The 21,200-nt window shown below is 50.6% G+C and overlaps 1 long non-coding RNA gene across 1 annotated transcript; it reads left to right on the forward strand.

Annotated features, from left to right (window-relative positions):
• LOC124687614 lies at positions 1-521 on the forward strand. Its single transcript, XR_006998255.1, has 4 exons — positions 1-30; positions 103-165; positions 253-336; positions 476-521. It is a non-coding gene; the product is annotated as an uncharacterized LOC124687614 (long non-coding RNA).
• Positions 522-21,200: the final 20,679 nt, after the last annotated feature.

Consider the following 21,200-nt stretch of genomic DNA (forward strand, 5'->3'; position numbering starts at 1 on the left):
CAGCTGGAAGTACCACAAAATAGAAGAAAGGTATTTGCTAATGTACCAGGCATGTGTTAGTTTTCTTTTTGAATTCTCTTCCTTAATATTGCACTTTTGTAGAGAGTTCATGCTAGTGGACCTGAGCAAGTACGCTTAGTGAGCAGACCAAAAGATACAATAAAGGTACATTTATTACTACAATATATGGTGGACCTGAGAAAGTATGCTTAGTGAGCAGCTTATTTTATTAACTTTCTCATTGTATGTAAGCATCATCATGACTGCGAGGGTAGCAATGAATTCTCATATCAAGGACAATCATCACCAACACCTCCTTTTCCTGAAGAACGGGAGGTAAAGATTATTCGTTGACAAATCTACTTGGTTATCTATTAAGAAATCATGATATCTAATGTTTGTGGAATTAAAAGAATGCATTGTCAACTTTAGTTTCCTAAATCTGAACATTACAACCTTTTTTTTTATTTCTTAGCACATGAGAAAGAGCGGTGAGAATCTGGATGAAAATTCGAGAAGAGCGCACAAACAAATGACTCAAAACAAGACTCCAAGCCATATGTCCTCAAAGAAGAGATGTCGTCCTTCGGAAGAGGTAAATGAATAGTATGTTCATGTTGCATCCATGTCTCAGGTTATTTGTCTTTTTCTTATTAATGGTGGCTTTGATCCTACTCGTAGATTCGTAATGCAGTAATTTTGAAATCTTCAATATATCCAAATAAAAGGCGCGTGGCATATGCAACTATTTTGGATAGTAATTCAAAAACATTGGTTGGTGGTGTTGAGCTGGGCCGACAATTTACACATGTGCAAATTGATGAACCTATTGGAGAAGATGAGCGCTTGGTAAGAGAAAGGGAGAAGTGTATGACAATCGGTGATGCTTTTTCCTCTGGAGTAACAATTGCTTGGCCTTCAGCATGTGTATGTTCCTTCAAGAGTTTTGTTGTTATAATATTTTGATATATTTTTATTTTCGTATATAACTGTAACTTTCTTTCCAGATTGAGAAGTTCAGTGGATGACTTGAGAGTTGATATTTATGCTTTGTCTAACGATGGAGTGAAGATGGAAAATATGTAGGATTGGTCTAAGAAATATCGAAGGGCAGATTGGAGCAGCCATGATTGGTGTTTTTGCATAGTCACGATGATATTAAGTATTTCATGTATTATAGGTTAGCTTAGTATGTTGAGAAATGTAGTAGTTTTTCTTAAATACGTATCATCTATGTGTTCATTGTTATGAATGCTATGAAGTGACATGAAACACGTTGGTTTTATCTCCATAATGCATTTCATATGCACGTGTTGCTCATTGTATGTATGATCCTTTTGTTATTACACAGTGTGGTATATGCTTGTCATTTTCACATACAAGTTTAACGAAATAATTTATCAATAAAATACGAAAGTAAGGAATTTTAAACAAGCACCATATAAGGAAAACCAATGCATATTAAACATTTTGACTAACCGTGAGGTGTTACTACAACTATATAAACATGTTACTAAGTATGGAACAAACAAGAATAGCTATGTTACAATATATAGAAAAACATGTTACTATTAATAGTGAACTGTGTTACTAGGGCCCTGTAGGCTCGCCCCAATCTTGAATAATTGTGTTACAGTAGTTGGTAATATGTGTTACCAACTGTGTTACTACAGCAAGAAAAACATGTTACTAAGGGTGTTACTACTGTCATAAAAAGATGTTACTAGAACTTAAGGTAACACATATAGCTTGTGTTACTACGGTACGCTTGTAACAGTTTTATGTGCTTATAGGAACAATTGTTTATGTGCTACAAAGACAACACCTAGTAACACGACATATAAGAACACATAAAAAAGGTGTTACTAGGAGGGTCAGTAACACCTTTTCTAAGCTATAGTAGCACATGACTGTGTTACTAGATCTCTGTCGTGGTGTAGTGTGGGGTCAAGGACAATGGCGTAGCTGCCCGACTTCGGTAGGACAGCCGGTGTGTCGCGGAGATCAAATGTGATGGCCTGCTCGGACCAGTTTAGATACTGGGGGACCGGCGGGATGATCGCGTTGACCTCGAGGGAACGGCTCTGCTGGCTCGTCTTGTCCTCGGGCTCGGAGGTGAAGATGATGTAGGTGGCGTCCTCGGCCAAGTAGCGGCCATGTTGCACTTGGTTAGCCTCGTGGTGCTCGAGGTTGGCGTTTCTCGCGCCGGCTTGGCCACCCGGCCCGCCGGCCGGAGGAGGCGGCGGTGGGGGCGGGAGGGGTTCGCCGCTTGTCGGCCGCTTCATGAAGTGGCGAGTCGCGGGTGGTGTGGTTGGAGGGGTTCTTGCCGCTGTGGTACTTGCACGGCGAGTCGAGCATCCGCTCGAAGGTGTACTTCGGCTTTCACCGCCGGTCTTGCTTCGGCGCCGGCTGCCGCCTGGCGCCGCATGGTCCGACATGGCTGCCACATGGGCGGAACCGTACCGGCGGTCCGGCTGGTCGCTGTGCCGCTTGCCGCGGTAATTATCCCGCCGGCTGCCATGCGAGCCGCCCTCGGCCGGCTTGTGCTCGGACGGCTTGTTGTTGTCCCGTCTTGCTGGGGCCGGTGAAATATCAGCCGGCGCCTTGCCGGCTTCCTCAGCCAGCGCGTACTTGTCGGCGATGGCCATCGACTTGGGGTCGCTTCGGCGTAGCTTGTGCCACATCATGGTGTTGGGCCGGCAGCCTCCCATGAAGAAGCTGATGGCCTGGATCTCGTGCACACCCTTGCAGGAGTTGCGCATCTCGCACCAGCGCGTCAGGTATGCGCGGTCCGTCTCGTCCGGGCCCTGCTTGCACATCTCAAGCTGCTGAGGGCGACCCGGCCGGCGATAGGTGCCGGTGAAGTTGCTGATGAAGGCCTCTTCGAAATCCAGCCAGCCGTTGATGCTGCCGGCTGGCGGGTTGTTGAGCCAGTGCGGGCGGAGCCGACTAGCATCGGGGGAGTAGCGTACCGCCCGGCGCTTGTTGCCCCGGGCGATGCCGACTGCAGGTGGAATAGTCCGGCAGCCTGGTCCTCCGGCTTGGCGGTGCCGTCGTACTTGGGGGTGTCGTGCGGGAGCTGGAAGCCGTCGATCATGGGCTCGTTGGCGATGCGGGGCCCGAAGCACTTTGGGCCGGCTGGCCCCTCTTCTTCCGCGATGCGGGATTCGACCAGCCGGTCGAGGCGGTCTCGGGCGTCCGCGGGCTCAATGCGCGGGCCCAGCCGGGAGCGTGCCGGCTGGCGAGCACCGCTGGCTTCTGGAGCCGGCCGGTGCGGGCGTCGAGGCTCGGAGTCTTGCTCCTGGTTCCGGCTTGGTGGAGGCCGGCTGCGGCTGCTGCCGCCGCCTTGCTGGCGGCTCGGCCGGCTTGAGCTCGCATGCGTGGCGCGGGAGTCGTTGCGCCGGCTTGGCGCTGGGGAGATGGACTCGGCCGTGTCCCTGGCATTGCCTGCGGCACCACGAGCGTGAGAAGCTCTAGGATCTTGGGCGTACTCGGGGTCTTTCGACTGCCGGTTGGCAGCCTTCACCAGCTCAGTCACCCGCTCGGTCTGGCGGCGTAACTCTTCGCCTTCGAGGCGGTGCAGCTCTTCTGCGGCGGCTTCGGCCGCGAGCATGTTCTTGTCGGGGGTGTTGTAGAGGGGCAGCTTCATGGACGGAGCCGGCGCGTCCGCGCCGTCGCGGTCGATCTCGGCGCCTAGGTCGCGGCCTCTGCGGCGGATCTGGCCGGCTCGGCTGGGGTTGTCGCCGCCTGGGGTGAGGCCATGGGCGCGGTTGTACTCGCGCTGGGTGATCTCCCACTGGCGCTTAGCAGCAACCAGCTCCTCAGTCTGCTTGAGGAGGAGCACGCGGTGCGCCTCCAGGTCTGCCTCGACGGTGGTGGCGTCGGCGCCGACGCCGGTTGTGAGCGGAGTGCTCAGCTTCGCCCGGACTTCTTCCAGCCGGGAGGGTGGTGGTGGCGGCTTTGCGCCTGATGCGGACGCGTGCCCGCCGACGTTGCGCTCCAAGTCGGGGCCGCGGATGCGCGTGGACTTGGTGGGCTGTTCGTCGCCGGCTGCCATGACCTCGTGCATGATGCAGGGGCTGGCGGCGGTGAGGCTGGCGCCGGCTCCAGGGGAGGGCTTGCGCAGCGCAGGATCTAGCGCAGATAGCGCGGTGGTGCGACGGTGGCGACTTAGACGTCGAAGCCGCCGAAGCTAATGATATCGCCGCCGGCAGGGAATGGCCTGTCGGCGAAGCAGCCGGCGTTGTCGCTGATGCAGTCGAGGGAGCCGAATCTCCAGATCAAGCCTGAAGCGACCCGCTCGCCGGTGGTGATGGTGAGGCCCGTCCGGATGAAGACACCGGCCGCGGACGCTGAAGGCCCCACGGTGGGCGCCAAATGTCGTGGTATCGTCACGGCATATGCCATAGGGTGGCTAATCGAAGGTGGTTCCTAGATGGTCTCACGGTGGTATCCGGAAGCGGGTATGGGCACGAGTGACACGGTCGACGTACCCGAGGTTCGAGGCCCTCCGATGGAGGTAACACCTCTACTCTCGCTATGAGTGTATATGGTAGTCACACAATACAATGGTGCTCCTAGAGCTGTGTCCGGCTGCTCGGGGAGGCTAAGGTAGACGAAGGTCTCTCTCCTCGAGTAGCGCTAAGTCTAGAGTGAAGTAAGAATGATCGATCGTCCCCGCACGAGGGGGGTAGCCCAGCTTATATAGGCGCTGGCACTTTACATAGAAGTCCCTATGGTCTACTGGCCGGCTTGGCCGGCTCCGGCTTCCGCTCCTTCCCGAGGCGTTGACGTCACGGAGCCGTTGAGGCATAGTGGCCTGTCCCGTCCGCCAGAGGGGGTCAGCGGCATGGCGAGGAGATGTCCCTGTCGCCATCATGTCCTGTAGCCGGTACGGACCGTCGTAGGCGATGATGGCCTGTCCGCCGTGTGGCACTGTTGCTCTACAGTGCCCCGCGCTTTACGGAAAGTGAGGTCAGCGTGGACCTTTGAACCCGGACCACCTACCCAGTTCCTTCTCATGCAAGACTCGCCAGCCTCGAGTCGGTCCAAGGTATAGACCCCAGTCGGATATGGCTTGTAGAAGCCGGCCCAGCCACAGCGCAGATGGCCGTAGCCAGGCCGACTAGGACTTAGAGCCAGCCGGCTTCCGATGCAGCCGGCCACGGCTCCAGCCGGCTGCTCCTCAGCCGGCCTTTGCCGCGAGCCGGCCAACCTCTAGCCGGCTGCTCCGCGTCCATTGCCCTACCCGGGGTCTTCCCCCCGACAAGGATTTTATTTTACTTTGCAGGATTGCTAGAAGAAGAGAGAAGAGAATACTTTTTGCTCAGTTCTCCGAGAGTTCGATTTAAACCCTCAAGTCACACTTGTGGGGAAAATATTATGCTGACATAACATACTGCATTTGGAGTCCCAACACCATCAATAAATTTTCTGGCATAGTTCCCGAGGAGTAATGAAGACACTCCACCAAGCCTCGTCAAGCGCCATCAGGTGCGCACAAACGCGCCCTCTTCATCATCGTAGGGGAGGAAGTTGATGTCGTGCTCATCCTCGTCGTCCATGTCGTCGAAGACGGCGTCCGCCATGGTCGCCGCCTGCCGCGCCGGTGGCCCCTCGAGCGCCGCCACCAGGCGCGCCTGGCATATGCGGTTACGGCCGCGAGCTCCTCCCTGGGCTCCGCGAGCTGTGCCTGGAGGTCGTCCATGGTCGTTGCCTGCACCGCCGCCTCCTCCACCCAGGCCTCCACCGCCGTTGGTTCCATTGCTGCCTCCGCCACCTCCGCCGCTTCTATCGCTGCCTCCTCTGCCGCCGCCGTCGTCTCCGGCTCCAGCTGCTCGGCCGCGTACGCGGCCATCTGCTCCGCGTCGAACGCCCCCGTCGCGTCGACAGAGGCGAGGTTAGGATCATCAGGGAAGATGCCATGTGCCGTGTGAACAATGCGAGCCTAGGTGCGGTCCTGCTCGGCCATGGATAATTTCTACGGTTGTATCGGCCTATCGGGGTGTGCCCTCCCCGACCTCCGGCCTGCACCATATATAGCCATGACACCATATATAGCCACAGTTTTAGTCCCGCTTCAAACGGAACCTTTAGTCCTGGTTGGAGACACCAACTGGGACTAAAGGCGTTGCGGAAGGCCCCGCCGGTGCGAGCCTCTTTAGTCCCGGTTGGAGACACTGACCCGGACTAAAGTTTTTCTGAGGGTTTTTTTCTGCTCCACCCCCCTTGGATCGCCTTCTTTAGCTTTGTAAAATACAAAAGAAAATGATAGACAATTCAAAATCATTTTAGATGTAGGTAGGTTAGGTGATCTAGTTATTATGAAATAACAAATATGAATTTTAACTTTTTTTTGCAAAAACACCATTTTTTTGGTAAAATGAGAATATCTTTTGCATACGAACTCGAAAAAAACTTAATATATGAAAATCTATCTACGTAAAAAGTTACATCTGATAACCTGGTTAGCCAATTTTTGGATTCTCAAATTGCCATAGGGAAATATGAAAAATTTCAGATTTTTTGTTTTGCAAAAAAATATTGTTATATCTTTATTTATTCAAGATTATTATTACTTTATTACCTTTATTTATTAAAAGAATTATTTCGAATTCAAAGAATAAAAAAGTGTGACATCGTGATCAACATGTTAATTTGATTATTGTGATAATAATATCAATAACGTGCACACAGAGCACTTGGAAGCGGGATAGAAGGAACTCAGAAGTTAAGCGTGCTAAGGAGTAGTCTGAGGATGGGTGACCGAATGTAAAGTTTGAGCACAAGTAAGTAATTTTACTAGGGATGGGTGCACTTAGAGACTAGACTGGCTAAATAACTCAAATATTAGAAATTCTGAAGAAAAGAATGAACAAAATAGAGAGTGGAAAATATAAATAAAAAATGAATAAAAAAATACACGTGGAGGCCTTTAGTCCCGGTTGGTGTTACAAACCGGGACTAAAGGTCCTCCGCCCGGCGCGCCCGCATCCCACGTGGAAGGCATTTAGTTCTAGTTTGTAACACAACCGAAACTAAAGAGTGGGGTTTTAGTCCCAATTCCTTAGTCCCAGTTGGACAAAAGGCCCGTTTTGTACTAGTGCCATACTGATACAGATACTGATACCGTGATAGGTCAATTTTAAAAAATTCGGATACGAAGATAGTTTGATATATAGTACATAATAACTAACTAAAATTATATATAAGCAATATTTAAAAAAAAACTAGGAGAGTTTTGTAATACTAATAAGATACTTAATAGAAATATGTCTTCAGCCGGCACAACTTTAATATGAAGCTGCCGAACATAGGATAGGTCCAATTCGGGCACCACATGATCCCCTAATGCATATCTTAATTATTTTATTATTTAAAAAAATAGAAAATTAGGGGATATTTATCCTATGGTATCCGAAAATATCTATGTATAGAAAATTAGGGAATATTTATCCTATGGTACGTCGATACATCACCTTTTTTGAAGTATCCGTGCATCCTAGGTTGGCTAGCGGATGTTTTGACTGCACTAGTAAAATGTGCACGTGCAACGCACGAGTAAAATTCTCATAAGCAAAAAAATATAAGTATATTTAGTTACAAAATATTACAATTCAACCTCACTTCGAAGCAAAACTGAAAAATAAAAAGTAAGCAATTGTAAATTTGTAACACCGCTTATTCTGCGATTAAGGTGCACTTTTTTATACGATTAAGAATATCTCATTCTAGGTAAAGAAAAGAGATCACAACAGTGCCAAAGAAACAAGGAAAAGGGTCAAACTCAAAAATTGGAAGTGCATGCATACAGTTCGTTGTACGATAAGCAGAAGTCTGTTTTCTACACGTCCAAGAGGCTAATGCTACCAATCCAGCAAAGGAAACCACCAAATTTATTTACCCTCAAACACTCTTCCATTTCTTTCTTTCCATGGATGCCAAGATGTGATTCAGATGTAATTTAGCTCTTCTTCACATCATTGGGGCGAATATCAGATAGCGTCATCCACCAATCACGTTTCCAGACATTCTCCAACATCACTTGCTGAATCCAGGGTTACACTAGTAGAAAAAGGGGCAGTAGGCCCGGTCCATTTGGGCCTTCAGACCCGGTTCCCGAACCGGGACCAATTAGGCGGGACTAAAGGGGTACCCTTTAGTCCCGGTTCAAAGATTAACCGGGCCTAAAGGCCTCGACACGTGGTGCGGCCAGGGAGCTCGCGGTGGAAGGCCTTTGGTCCCGGTTCGTGGTACGAACCGGGCCTAGGTTCCTCTGCCGCGGCAGAGAATTGCTATTTCTCTGCCGCGGCACAGGTTTAGGCTGTACCAGCGTTTCTCTGCCGCGGCAGAGAAACAGGGCGTTTCTCTGCCGCGGCAGAGTTTCAGCAATGCATATATATCATTCAAGAAACCAAAAAAAATCGTCATGAATATATATAGACATCGTCAACAGTACACGTAATGCATGCATATTTACAATACAACATGTCCTCGACGGATTTCATTCCCCGTCACGATCCGCCGATAGTGCTCTCCACCTGGGGTAAGGGCCTCGGTAATAAAGAATCCCGCGATTTCCTCTTGATTTGCTTTTATTTGATCCTCCATTATGAGAGTGTTCCGCAGGCGTGTCATCTATATTTAAAAAGGGAGATCAATATATGAATGAAACTCAATACAATAGATGGTACTAATTAAGATTAATTGTGAAATTTTGTTATCGTACACGAGTGTGGTGTATACGGGCATCCCCACCCTTGGGACAGGCCATGTCACGCATGAAGGTGCGTACGTAGTATCCACATAAGTTATTCCCTGGTTCCTGCCTCATACACTTTACGAAAAAATAGTTCGATCAAACTAATAATCAAGCATCGTATTGAAAGTAAATATCATATATAAAGTTTCACGGACATAGCTATATATATAGTACTACTTACAGGGTAATCTTCAAATGTAAGCTCCGGTTTCCATTTACCCGGAACAGTATTGATGAACCATTTCCAAGCCCTGTCCGGCAACAAATAATGAGTAAATGAGTAATTGATTAGTTGATGATATCTTCGAATTAGAACAGATGAAGATGCCAATACGAAATTGATTGAAACTACCTCTGGAGGATGGCAGCCATGTCCGCCCATTCCGCATATTCTTTACGTTTCGAGTCCATGACTTTACGACTCCAAGGGGAAGATCAATGATTAGGAGAATAAAGTGGAATCTGCACAAGCATAGCTCAATGATTACGAGAATAAAGTGGAAGGTGCACAAGCATAATGTATGTTATATATAACACTCACTTGAAGTTGTAGGGAAAGAATATATCCTCCTTGTCTGCTTGCTTCTCTAAAAACATTATGATGTTGTCCTCTGTGTCCTTGGCGAAGTCTTGAACCGTAACTTCATGAACTGTGTTTGGGTCTATGAACCCCAGCGGTAGGAGCTTGCCTCTTTTGTATTCCAGCTTCTTCATTCTGCATAATTAAATGTATAGTGTACACAAAGAATATAATGAGGATAATTGTTAGTGCAAATGAATGAGCTACAAACTTAATTACACAAATAAATCACTTACGAGCAGTAGCAAGCGATGACAGACTTTGTCGAGGGCGTCTTGATTGAATAACTGAAACAGTTCATCTAACTCAATGTTTATCTCGTCTTCCCCCCGGAAGTAATGCTCATCTCTAAGATACACCGTGAGGTAGCTTTCACTTCTTCGACAGGCTTTCAGGTACCATTCATGCAACCTTCGCATCTGAGTCCCTAGACGCGCGAGCTCGCCAGGTTTGACGAGATCTTTTCCGTATCTATACATGTTTACCACTTGAGCCGTTGGATAGTAATCTTCGTACTCAATTGATGCTCCCTGAGCTCTAGCCGCCCGTTCGATCATCGATGCCGTCTCTGGATCATGATATGGCTCCACGATGAAGTGGGGTGCGGCCTGAATGTCCTGCTGTCCAAGCTGGGCGACTTTTTTGCTTCTTTGCTCGCTCTAGAGGACTGTCCAAGAGAGCGGTCATAATCAGCTCTCAGCTCAGGTCTCTTCATTCTCGTCTCGGCAAAGTGCTTCACTGTCACGCGGTCGAATAAACACCTTCTTCGGCGCAAGAAACGCCTTTTGCTCTTCAGGCTGCTCATGTGGTAACAACTCTGGAGTCTGTGCCCTCATTGGAGTTGATGATCTCTTCGGAGCTGTAGGAGGTGCCGCGGACAGCTTCCTCTTTTGCTTAAGTGGAGGCGGCGGAGTCTCCTGACGAGGAGGAGGAGGCGGCGGAGTCTCCTGACGAGGAGGAGGAGGCGGCGGAGTATTTTCACGCGGAGCGGACTGGTCATGGATAGGGGAATCATCATCGCGCACGGGAGAATCATCACGCGGAGGAGACTCGGGTGGCGGAGGAGGCGGAGGTGGCATGCTTGTTGGCTTCTCACCTGGAAACACAATGTTCTCCTTCCGCCATTGCACGGTGGTTCTACGGGCTTCTCCCGGTTCTTTGATTTCCCCATCTTCACCCGCAGGGTGCTCAAGCACCAACCCCTCATAATCTCTCATCACTTCATCCACCATCACAACAGCAAAGTCGTCTAGGACCGAACGGCAATGGTAAGACCTTGTAGGTAAGAGGATGCCGACCGCCGCCTTGAAGGATAGGTTGAAAACTTTAACATGCAGCTCACAAGGACGGCTCTCAGTGAGATCATGCACGGGGGGGTAGCGAGGAGGCTCGACCACCTGGTCATCATCATCATCATCATCCACCTGCTGAGAGGAAGCCACGCTGCTTTTCCGGTGTGGTTGAGATTGCAGCGGGGCGATGGCATTGAGCAATGCAGGATCTACGACCTGCCCCCGAGCCATCCGAGATGTAAGTACTTGGGTTACCATGGTTAATTGGGCTTTCATGGTGCTCATACCCTCCTCTAAGTTAGCCGGGCGGTCTGTTTCCCTTGCCTTCCTCCTCTCATGGCTTTTATCGGGAAATCTCTTCCTTTCCGCAGGAAAGCCATACTTCCACGGAACGGAGCCTTCCGTGCCTCGTGTTCGTCCGCCGTGTTCTTTGTTCCCAAGGGCGCGTGTCAGCTCATCGTTCTCTCTTTCGGGCTGGAACAACCCCGCCTCCACGTCCCTATGTGCTCTTTCCAGGGCATCAATGGGAACCTTCAGATGAGCTTTCTTATAGATGCACTTCCCTGTTTCTGGATCCAACATTCCCCCAATCCCGTAGAACCACTCCTTGCACCGTTCGATCCAACCGTGTGTCCCTAATCTGATCCCTTTACTGGTCAGTTCCGCCTCAGCTGCTTGCCACTTAGGACGGTTAGCCCTGTACCCACCTGGACCCGGAATTTGGTGATATAGCTTCAACGCAGCATTTGCCTTATTTATTTCGACCTTCTCTTAAATTCTTCGACTCCGTGTTGTACTTCACGAATTCTTCCCGGTGAGTTTTTACCTTCTCATTGTCCGGAGTCTTCTTTATCTTGATAAGGCGGCGCAATCTTTTCTTGTGGCTCTTGAATAGTTCGGCCATCTTCTTCTTGCCAAACTCGCGGAGGGCCTCGCTCCATCTTGGCCTTTTCAGCGTCACCCCCTCTTCGGGTACTATGTTGAAATGTGACATGAGCTTGTCCATAATGCTGTTTTTGGCTACATCATCGATATAAAGACCTTGACCTTCTTCCTCTCGCAGACATCACTAGTCCCTTCGGCTTGTGCCATTCTCGAACGGTGATCGGGACGTGGTCCCTAACAAGCACTCCGCATTGAGCTATAAATGCCTTTGCACCTTTCTCCGGAGCAATCGGTTTACCATCCTTTTCGATGTGGGTGATGTCGTGCCTAACACCGTCATCCAACTTTTTGGCCGGGCCTCGCTTCCTCGACTTTACGGAAGAAGTGCTCGATCCGGAGGGCTAAAAAAGAAATAATTCATAGTCGAGTACAATTTAATTAGTTAATGCATCTAGTCGATCAACAACGGCTTAATTAGTTTATATACCTCGGTGATAACTACAGTTCGGGAGCCATTATGATGATCTTGTTCCTCACCGGCGCCACTAGGATCTTCTTCCTCAATATTCTCCGCTCCCTCACCGGAGTCATTCAAATAAGTTGCGGTGACATCGTCACCGCCATCATCTGGAATAACGTCGTCGTCGCGATCATCCGGAGTACCGTGGGCTATGAGGTTCTCCATGAAATTTTCTTGAATTTCATCTCTGTCCATGCTTTCTACAACGACCTGCAAGCTATATATAGGAACCATCATATGATCAAATTAAGGATAATGCAGAAAACTGAAAATGGAGTTACATATGTAGTTCTTAACTAAGGATCGATAATATAGTGCTAAAAGCGAGATAGTGCGATTACATGCATACATAGATCGGGTTCATGTTTATTTAACCCTAATACATCAATCACTACTACAACCTCTCAACCGCGCCGACCGGGTCCTATAACGCGCCGACCGGGTCCTGAGCCGCGCCGGGTGAACCCCCAAAGCCACGGAACAGTCACAGGAGCATAGCTAACATGAGATCCCTGCATAACGCTCCATCCGGCACTAGTAGGAAAAGCCTCATCAGTGGCGCACGAAAAATGGATTCTGTGGCGCATGGGAGGTGCGCCACAGAAACGTCGCCACAAAAATAAGGTTTCTGTGGCGCACCTGCTCATGCGCCACGGAATTAAGGTTTCGTGGCGCACGTGTTCTTAGGTGCGCCACGAAAAGCGTGCGCCACGGAATTGGTTTTTAGTGCGCCACGGAATTTGCTTGTATTATACACGATTTTGTGCTGCCTGCTATACACATACACATGCAGTTTATAGACAGCAATACAGATACACAGATACACAGGTTATATACAGCAACATTCAGATATAATATAAATATCATGTACATTGCATAGATATAACATAGACATCATCATCACATTACTTAGAGCCCGATCGAGATACATATATAGTGACAAGTGTCAAATGTTTTGCATACAACTCTTAATTCATACAAAATTCACAATTTCGAGATACAAAGTAGTCTTCATCCGGTTCCTCCTTTGCTCCGTCATCACTACCCACCAGGCTCGCTTGCATCGGGGTCCTTCATCCAGTTCCTACTATGATGAAAATGGAAGAAAGTGAGACCAACAAGTCCGATGCACAAGAGAAATGGAATAAATGCCTCATACATTGTTGGTCAACACAAATATTAACATTCAGGGACGGTGTAAGTGAGACCAAGTCCGATGCACAAGAGATTGATATTTGTGCTATCTTACCAGACTCACTTACGCCGCCCCCGAGTGTACGGTGACCAAACATTTTAATCATCGGCATTTTGAAAATGTCAAAGCAAATGGAATGACAAAATGGAATAAGTGCCTCATACATTGTTGGTCAACACAAATATTAACATTTAGGGATGGCGTAAGTGAGACCAAGTCCGATGCACAAGAGATTGATATTTGTGCTATCTTACCGAGCTCACTTACGCCACCCCCAAGTGTACGGTGACCAACATTTTAATCATCGGCATTTTGAAAATACCAAAGCAAATGGAATGACAAGGGCCTCATACTTTGTTGGTCGAAACAAATATTAACATTCCGGGACGGAGTTAGCGAGCCAGGTAGGATGCACAAGAGATTGATATTTGTGCATTCACACGAGGCTCACTAACACCGCCCACGAGTGTACGGTGACCAAGCATTTTAATCATCGGCATTTTGAAAATCTCAAAGCAAATGGAATGACAAAATGGAATAAGTGCCTCATACATTGTTGGTCAACACAAATATTAACATTTAGGGATGGTGTAAGCGAGGCCGGGTAGGATGCACAAGAGATTGATATTTGTGCTATCTTACCGAGGCTCACTTACGCCACCCCGAGTGTACGGTGACCAAACATTTTAATCATCGGCATTTTGAAAATCTCAAAGCAAATGGAATGACAAAATAGAATATGTGCCTCATACATTGTTGGTCAACACAAATACTTTGCGGAAGGGCCCCCTTTCCCCGGTCGGCGTTCCGTCAACGGGTGCTTGACGACACAACAACGCCGATCTGCATCTCCGGCGCGAGAACCACGCCGGTCCCTCGCTGTCCAGTGAACGAGTCCTTGATGCAAAGACCGTGCCGGCCTGCCCAGCATTATGCCGGGCCGTGTTGCCGCGCTTCAAGCCGTGTGTCCGCGCCACGCCTGTTCGCCTTCTTGCCCGGTGAACCAATAGGCTGATCGTTGGAATAAGGAAACCGATGACAGCCGGTCGCAAGATTAAATTGCGATCGGCCGTCATCGGCTTCCTTATTCTAACGATTAGTCTATTCGTTCACCGAGCAACAAGGCGAAGAGTGCAGGGCGCATGATCGACACGGCTCGAAGCGCGACAACGAGGGTCGGCATGTTGCTAGGGAGGCTGGCACCGTCTTGGCATTAAGGACTCGTTCACGTACTGGACGGCGAGAGAAGAAAAGTGGTGCTGCACCGGAGAGGCATGTCGGCGTTGTTGTCTCATCAAGGACTCGTTCACGGAACGGCGGCCGAGAAAGGGGGCTCGTCTACAAAGTATATTGCGGCGTATAGGTGACCAAACAATTTAATCATCGGCACTAAAATGGAAGAAAGGCCAATGCAATTAAGAAGTAGCTAGTATGAACTAAATGGAATGCCTCATACTTTGTTGGTCGAAACAAATATGAAAATCCCGGGATGGCGTTAGTGAGGCCGGGTAGGATGCACAAGAGATTGATATTTGTGCCATCACACCAGAGCTCACTAGCGACACCCGGAGTGTACAGATTGACCGAACATTCTAATCATCGGCACTAAAATGGAAGAAAGAGCCAAGTGGTATCAACTAAATGGAATGCCTCATACTTTGTTGGTCGAAACAAATATTAACATCCAGGGATGGAGTAAGTGAGGCCGAGTAGGATGCACAAGATATTGATATTTGTGCCATCACACCAAGCCTCACTTGCTCCACCCCGAGTGTACGAGTGATCGACCAACCATCTAATCATCGACAAGTACAAAAACACCACCAAACCAGCAACCATGGTGACATAAGTCAAGATGCACAAACACACATAGCATGCATGGAGCAGATGCTCCAAAGGGATTATTCATCACTGTATATAGACCAAGTGATGCTGGCAAAAGAGAGGCCAATCAAGAACCAGTAAATCCAGTAAGTGATAGATATGCCTAAACAAGCAACAACACATAGCATATCCCAGCTAACCGGATGAGACAAGTCTTGGTAGCCAACTTAATCACCTAGCACCACCTAGCCTTTTAAAACCATCGAAACTGATCCTTTTTCTTCAAAGGATACCATAGTGGCATTCATTTACATGATCCCCTACCGTGGATATCTCTATTTTCATCAAAGCCAACAAGAAATAGATCATAAGGCATCAATTAAGGAGGCAACCAGGGACAAAGGCATCAATTGGGGTAATGTTAAAATGTTTGTCTCCATATTTGGGAGAAATTTTTAATATTGGAGTCTAGCTAATGGAAATCAAGAACTAGTCTTGATCTCCAAATGGTGATTAGAGGGAATTTATTCATCTTAAGCAACATTAGGGACAAATGGGATCATGCAAGGGACTTGGGTCATTTGGATCATAAGGCATCAATTAAGGAGGCAACCAGGGACAAAGGGAAACATTTGATGATCCATTATCATAGGCAACAAAGCAGCAACTTTTCCCCTCTAATCTAGCTAGAGTCCTTAAAAGAAATCCATCATAAGCATGGTCAAATACACATATATAGCATGGGGCAGATGCTCCAAAGGGATTATATATTCATCACTTGGTAATTTGGAGAGCAAACAAGCAGTAGCCATAACACTCAATCCAATAATATAGTAATTTGGATCATAGGGCATCAATTAAGGAGGCAACCAGGGACAAAGGGAAACATTTGATGATCCAGTAAGTGCATGACACTTTGAGCTACCAAGAATAAAGGCCAACAGTGGATAAACATCTGCTCAACCATTTCTTGCACTAGAGGAAAAGTAACCAACATTGAAACTTGAACAGTCAAGTGACACTACAATCCAATAATATAGTAGCATACCATAAGCTCACAACAATCCATCATTTTCTTCACAAGGATACCACGAGTAGCATACCATAGTAGCATTTCATGCATTTAAATGAACCGAGTAGCATCAAAACCAACCAAATGTCCAACTAGCAAGCAATACCAAGTGAGCAAGTCTTCATTACCTTGTACAGGTTCGGACAAGGATTTATAGAACAAGTACGAGAGGCAGAGGCAGAGGCATAGACAATTTCTATAAGCATATAGAACACTCCAATTTCTATAAGCATAGACAATTTCATTGTCACATCTTTCTATAAGCATCACTAGCAGCAGCAGCAATGCATATGAACACCATATACAGGTACGGTTCAGAACAATTTCATTGTCACATTGTACAGAGTTCAGTAACAACATATAGAACACTCCAATAAGCATCACTAGCAGCAGCAGCAATGCATATGAACACCATATGAAGCAAAACGATTAGGGGCAATGCATCCAGAGCAACAGCAGCAATACATCCAGAGCGAGCATTTCGTCGAGCACGTTGTGCTCGAGCGGGGGAGGAAGAGGGAGGGGAGGGGAGGAAGAGGGAGGGAGCTCACCGACGACAACAACAGCTTGTGGAGGAGCTCACCGACGACGACGGCAAGGGTGGAGGTCGCGGCGGCTCCTCCACCTTGACGCGACGGCGGCCCCTCCTCGCGGCGGCCCCTCCTCGCCGTAGCGGCAGCTTGTGCTGCAGGTGGCGGGGATGGGAGGAGCGTGGCGGCAGGCGGCCCTCGCGTAGGAAGGCGGCGGCGATGGCGACGACCATGGCGGCGCGCGGTGAGGAGAGGGGAGAGGCGCGCGGTACGGATCAGAGGTGAACAGGCGTGGGCGGGGGAGGGCACGGGATGATATAGCTAAGTTCCCTTAGTTCTGTGGCGCACCAGAACAAGTGCGCCACAGAATCAACTACTTCTGTGGCGCACCAAAGCAAGTGCGCCACAGAAACAGTAATTTCTGTGGCGCAGCGCGCCGCGTGCGCCACAGAAATACGTACCCTGATAATTGGGGGTGATAGGTTGTGGGGCCCGCCAAGTTTTTGTGGCGCATGGTCGGCTGCTGCGCCACAAAATTAAGCTATTTCTGTGGCGCACCGAGCTTTGTGCGCCACAAAATAAGTTTCTGTGGCGCACTCAAAACGGTGCGCCACAGAACTAAGCTTCGCCTATAAGGGTTTTCCTACTAGTGCGGTCCTATACATGTTGTCTAACGCATACATGTAACGGCGAACGTGCTCGTCCTCCGCCGCAATGCGCTGAGCTACCTCCTCTGGCGGGGCCGGCTCCCTCTGAAACGACCGTGGCCCATAAGACCTCCACCATAGAATATCCGGGTCGACGACGGGACCCGGATTCCGCACCAAGGTGCGCGACCCGGAAGCTAAGACCTCCCAGTGCCACCCTGGCGGAGCCCAGTCCCGGACCTCCCCCAGCTGCTGCAACTCCTCTAGAAGAGTCAGACCACGGCGCGGCGGCTGTCGCGGCATCGTAGCTACGAAAACAAATCATATATATATGTACCAACGTTAACATACATTAAAAAATAACTTCACTACTTATATACTTTTTTTTGGGGCGCCGGCACTACCGTTTGGGGGGCGCCGGCACTACATAACATCCTCTATTTGGGGGGCGCCGGCAAGAGCACCGGCACTACCGCGTAAGGGGGCGCCGGCACAACATCCTCTATTTGGGGGGCGCCGGCAAGAGCGCCGGCACTACCGCGTAAGGGGGCGCCGGCACAACATCCTCTATTCGGGGGCGCCGGCAAGAGCACCGGCACTACCGCGTAAGGGGGCGCCGACACAACATCCTCCATTTGGGGGGCGCCGGCAAGAGCGCCGGCACTACCGCCTAAGGGGGCACTAATTTTTGCTAACTATTTTACACTAATTAATCTAACTATTTTTGCTAACTATTTTACACTATTGGTGCTATTTTTGCTAACTATTGGTGCTATTTTTGCTAACTATTTTACCGGCACTATTTTTGCTAACTATTTTACACTATTTTTGCTAACTATTTTACACTAATTAATCTAACTATTTTACACTAATTAATCTAACTATTTTACACTAATTAATCTAACTATTTTTGCTAACTATTTAGACACTAAATAATCTAACTACACTAATTAATCTAACTCACAAGATCTAACAAAAAAAATTGAAAAAAAAAGGTGTGGCCGGCGCGGGCTCACCTTGCCGGCGGCTCGGGCGGCGACCGACCGTCGAGGAGGAGGCGGGCGCGCGGCGGGCGGCGCGGGCGGCGATTTGTTGGAGAAGAGGAGGAGGCGGCGGGCGACGGCGGCGGGCGGCGGGCGTCGCTGCGGGTGCGTGATTTGTTGGAGAAGAGGAGGAGGCGGCGGGCGACGGCGGCGGGCGTCGCTGCGGGTGCGCGACGGCGGCGGCGGCTCGGGCGGCGGAGGACGGCGTCGGCGGCGACAGGGGCGGGCGACGTGTGGGTGCGCGGCGGCGTGGGCGCGCGGCGGAGCAGCCTGGCGGCGCGCGTCTGTGCGGTGCGGCTTCGTCTCCGCGGGATTGATCTCCGCGGAGACGAAGTGTTCAGTTATATACTCCCTCCCCCTTTGGGCCCGGTTCGTATTACAAACCGGGTCCAAAGGCCCCCCTTTGGTCCCGGTTTGTAATACAAACCGGGCCTAAAGGCCATTTTTGCTGCGGTTTTCGCTGCGCGCGCAAAATAGGCCTTTAGGCCCGGTTTGTAATACAAACCGGGACCAAAGGCCAATTTTTTTAAAAAATTTCATTCCCGCCTTATTTCAAATCAAAAAAAACACGTACTGGCCACCGCCATGCCACACGTGTCCACCGCCGCCGCCGCCATGTACTGGCCACCGCCGCCACCGCCGTGTACTGGCCACCGCCGCCACCGTGTACTGGCCACCGCCACCGCCGCCGCCGCCATGTACTGGCCACCGCCACCGCCGTGTACTGGCCACCGCCGCCACCGCCACCGCCGTGTACTGGCCACCGCCGCCACCGCCACCGCCGTGTACTGGCCACCGCCGCCACCGCCACCGCCGTGTACTGGCCACCGCCGCCACCGCCACCGCCGTGTACTGGCCACCGCCACCGCCGCCGCCATGTACTGGCCACCGCCACCGCCGTGTACTGGCCACCGCCGCCACCGCCACCGCCGTGTACTGGCCACCGTCACCGCCGTGTACTGGCCACCGCCGCCACCGCCACCGCCGTGTACTGGCCACCACCGCCACCGCCGTGTACTGGCCACCACCGTCACCGCCATGTACTGGCCACCGCCGCCGTGCCACGTGTCCCTCCGCCGTGCCACACGTGTCGCTTACCCGTCGACGCCGTCGTGCGACGTGTAGCCACCGCTTCCACGTGCCTCGCCCCGCCGACGCCGGCGTGCGACGTGTGTAGCCGTGGCTTACACGTGCCATGCCCCGCGTGCGCTATATAGAGCGACGAGTGCGGGCGCAACCACACGTCGCCACCGCCTCCGCTCATTCATCTCCGGGATGCCTCCACGTCGTCGAGGGGCGTCCGGTTTTCGTGGCGTTCGAGTGCGTCCGAGCGGTAGGTTCACCGCCGAGATACGCGCCGGTGGCTTCCGCCTCACCCTCGGCACGTACAACACGCCGGAGCTGGCGGCGCGCGCTTACGACGCGGCGGCGTGGCGCTTTCGGTGGCCAGGGCGAGACATGAACTTCCCGGATGTTGAATCGCTAGAGGAGGCGGAGTTCCTCGCGCCGCCGCCGTGCCTCGTCGACGACGAGGACCGTCGCCGGCACCGCCAGGTGCAGCGCAGGATCGCCATCGCCGAGCGCGACGAGCAGTTGATGCGCCAGTGGAGGGCGCAATTCCCCAACGATGCCGACAACACCGACGCGTTCTTTGCTAACCTTAGGGCACAACGCAGGTCCGACAGGCGCCACCGTCGGGCCGTCGCCGCCTTCGAGCTCGAGAACCCGAATACAACTTGGACCGAAAACGACCCTCGGTGGGAGGACATTTGGATGGAGACAACCTCCGACGACGAGTAGAGACTAGACTAGTAATTTATCTATTTTATTGTAATTTCAATAAAGTCGTTGTCGGTTCTATTAATTTAAATTTAGTTTTAAAGTCGATGTCAGTTGGTTTTGTTCAATAAAGTGGTTGACACGAAATTTATTACGATTGAACTGAAATTAAAGTACAGAGCTCCTCGGAGAAAAGTTTCCCGCCACATACATGGAATTAAAGTACAGAGCTCAACTGAAAATTAATTAAGATACATCACCAGATTCGACTGTTCTAGTCATTCAGTCATACTCGTGCCTAGCCCTATAGTACTCACCACTGTAGTCGTCGTAGTCGCCGTCATCATCGTCGCTGGCATCGGGGTCGCGGTAGTCGAACCTCGACGGGAGAGCACGCGTGGGCTGGGACTGAGGGTAGCGCAGGCGGGGGCCACGGTAGGCCATGACGCCTGGAGAGTCCGGCCGCACCACCACAGCCGACGGCCGGCCTCGTTGAAGTCCGAAGGAGGCGGGCCGCCCTCCTCGTGCCTGGCAAGCGCCCTCTCACGCCGATTGATGAAGAAGCTTTCCCAAGTCGGGAAGTAGTCGGGATGCCACTGGGGATTCCTCCGCTGCTCTGGCGTGAGCTCGAAGTAGTAGTGGTTCGTGATGGCCATCTCGCGCGCCACACCTAGAGGGACAGGAGGGACCGGTACGCCTCCGACGCTCAGCAACCAGCCGGTCGGGACACGGTAGCCCGGCGGGCAGGGGTAGTTCGACGCGCAAAGCGCCTCCGCCTCCCGGAGGGTTAGAGATAAAGCATGTAGCGCACGACGCCCTGTCGAGTAGAAGCGGTGATGTGCCTATAAAAGGAGCATCGATACGGCTTGCCAAGCAGATCAACAAGCCAAGCAGAGATTCATTCCCATGGATTGGAAAATCTCCCGTGGCGCAGCTTCTCGAAGATGTTGTTGGTGCACACGCCCTACGGCATCTTCGGAAGCTGCGCCTCGGAATTTTTTCCTGCAAGCCCCTGAACGACTACATCTCCTCTAATAGTGTTGGGGAAAGGGTTGGGAAATCTCCCGTGGCG

This window comes from Lolium rigidum, chromosome 2, assembly GCF_022539505.1.
Source record: "Lolium rigidum isolate FL_2022 chromosome 2, APGP_CSIRO_Lrig_0.1, whole genome shotgun sequence".
Taxonomy (NCBI): Eukaryota; Viridiplantae; Streptophyta; class Magnoliopsida; order Poales; family Poaceae; genus Lolium; species Lolium rigidum.